A 3,119-nucleotide genomic window follows, 5' to 3' on the forward strand; every position below is an offset into this window, starting at 1 on the left:
ATGTGATCTGGGATCAGGGATAAATCTTATGCCACTCTCTGTAATGGAGAAGCTGGGGATCATTGAGGTACAACCTGCCTTGTTCTCATTACAATTGGCAGACAAGTCATTGAGACAAGCTTATCGAATAGTAGAGGACGTGTTAGTAAAGGTTGAAGGCCTTTACATCCCTACTGATTTCATAATCTTAGACACAAGGAAGAAAGAGGATGAATGCATCATCCTTGGAAGAACTTTCCTAGCTACAGTAGGAGCTGTGATAGATGTCAACAGAGGTGAATTACTCCTTCAATTGAATGGGGACTACCTTGTGTTTAAGGCACATGGCCATCCCTCTATGACAAAAGAGAGTAAGCATGAAGAGCTTCTCTCAGTTCAGAGTCAAGAAGAGCCCCCGCAGTCAAACTCTAAATTTGGTGTTGGAAGGCCATAACCAAACTCTAAGTTTGGTCTTAAGACCCCATATCCAAACTCTAAGTTTGGTGTTGGGACTATACAACATTGACCTGATCACCTTGTGGCTCCATGAGAGCCACTGTCAAGCTATTGACATTAAAGAAGCGCTTGTTGGGAGGCAACCCAATTTTATTTATCTAATTTTTATTTTATTTTATTCTATTGTTATTTTGTGTTTTATTAGGTGCATGATCATGTGGAGTCACGAAAAAAATATAAAAATTAAAAACAGAATCAAAAACAGCAGAAGAAAAATCACACCTTGGAGGAAGGACAGACAGGCGTTCAACGCCAGTAAGGAGCATCTGGCTGGCGTTCAACGCCAGAACAGAGCATGAATCTGGCGCTGAACGCCAGAAACAAGCAACATTCTGGCGTTTGAATGCCAGGAATATGCCTTGAGAAAAGCTGGCGCTGAACGCCAGTAACAAGCATGGAACTGGCATTCAATGCCAGAAACATGCTACACATGGGCGTTGAATGCCCAGAATGTGCATCACCTCGGTGTTTAAACGCCAGAATGGTATGCAAAGGCATTTTGCATGCCTATTTGGTGCAGGGATGTAATTCCTTGACACCTCAGGATCTGTGGACCCCACAGGATCCCCACCTAACATATTCCCACCTTACCTCCTAATCCTATAACACTCTTCCCCATATCACACTTCCCAACAACTTCAATCTCTCTTCCCAATTACCCCCTTCACCACTCACATCTATCCACTCTTCCCCAAAAACCCCACCTACCTTCAAAATTCAAAAACACTTTCCCACCCAAACCCACCCTAAAATGGCCGAACCTACCCTCTCCCCTTTTCCTATATAAACCCCTCCATTCCACTTCCTTTTCACACAACACAACCCCCTCTTTCATACCTTGGCCAAAACCTACACTCTGATGTGTGGAAAACGATCCAACACAAAACTCACCGGCAAGTGTACCGGGTCGCATCAAGTAATAATAACTCACTTAGAGTGAGGTCGATCCCACAGGGATTGATGGATCAAGCAACTTTAGTGGGTGATTAGTTTAGTAAAGCTAACATTGAAGTGAATTGTGTGAAATTGTAGCCAACAGAAAGTAAATTGCAAGGAATTTAAAGTTGCAGAATGTAAATTGGCAAGTAACTTAAAGAGCAAGAAATGTAAATTGCAAGAATCTTAAATGACAAGAAATATAAATTGCATCAAATATAAATGGGAGTGGGTGCTGGAATTGCAGAAATTAAACAAGAGAAAGTAAATTGCAACAAACAGAAGAACTAAAGATGAATTGAATTGCAGTAGATCTTAAGCAAAAGAGTAAAATGCCTTGAAGAATTTAAAAATAGAAAAACAATGCTTAATTTGTAGCAATTAAAAGGATGTTGAAGATCTCAGGAGTGGAAGAGACTAGAAAACAAGTCTAGATCTCAAGTCCTTCCTTGATCCAACAAGAGAGAAGTTGCAAAAAAGTAAAAGAACAGATTGCAGAAGAAGATTTAAAACAGCAAATGAAAATTGAATTATGCAGTAAAAGAACAAGATGAATCAGGAATGAAACAGAATTCCTTCCTTCCCAATCCAAAATTCAAAAGAAAACTTAAAAGAGAGAGCTATTCTAATGGAGCTGCCCCCCAATATTCTCTAATGGGGCCCCCCTTTACAAAGATGAAAATGATGCCTTATATAGGCTTTTCAAAGTGAAAAATGAAATTAAAACAAATGAAAATCCTAATCTAATTGATCCTTGTGCCTTTGAGTGATGATGTGGGCTTTGCTTGCTTTGGATTCGAGGAGAAATGGGTTTGGTTGGCCTGGATTCAATTTGGAGAAGAATTGAATTAAATTGGATTTTTATTGAATTTTTGGCCCATGTGAAAATTTGCTTCCAGGAGGATGCTCAGCTCACAAGTTGAGCTGAGCATTGGTGCCTTGGTGCAAAAATTGTTGCGCGCCTTGTGCCCCTGGACCGTGTCAAATATTTGTGTGGTGCACCATGAGTAGCGCTCTGCTCACCAAGTGAGCTGAGCATTGGGGCTTCCAAGGGGAGGTCCCAAGTTCAAACCCTTGTGAAAGCATTTGGAGAACAATTTTCCTTGATTTTTCATGAAGAGAAGCACGACAATGCTCTCCAAGTGAGCACACCACTCTCTAAGTGAGTGCTATTAGAAGCACCTCTTTGCCTTGGAGTGAGGCTCCCTCTTCGAATCTTGGTGGTTGCACTTTGGTCTATTTTTGCTTATTTTTGGCCCTTAAAGATGTATTTCACTCGTGCCTCAATTTCAAGCCAAATATAGGTTGCCATTAATTTCATGCCAAATATAGGTTGCCATACATCGTTGGAAAGCTCTGAACGTTAGCTTTACAACGCAACTAGAAGCATATCAATCGGACATCTGTAGCTCAAGTTATAGCCCTTGGAAGGAGGAATGGTCATGCTGTGAGCGCCCAGATTTTAACTTAGCCAAAATTTTGCTTCCAAGCTCATCTTTGCATCAGGGTAATGAGTTCGAACCTTGGAGGATGCAATGGCAACTTATTTCCTTAAATTTCTTTTGATGAATGCCCGACAATGCTCACTTGGTGAGCTGAGCATTGTTTTTCCCTTCCTTGTTTCTTTGCTTCAAATTGTGCTCAGCTCACAAAGTGAGCAGAGCATTGAAACATTGCCTCCATGGAAT

The sequence above is a fragment of the Arachis duranensis genome, chromosome 10 (genome assembly GCF_000817695.3).
Source record: "Arachis duranensis cultivar V14167 chromosome 10, aradu.V14167.gnm2.J7QH, whole genome shotgun sequence".
NCBI lineage: Eukaryota > Viridiplantae > Streptophyta > Magnoliopsida > Fabales > Fabaceae > Arachis > Arachis duranensis.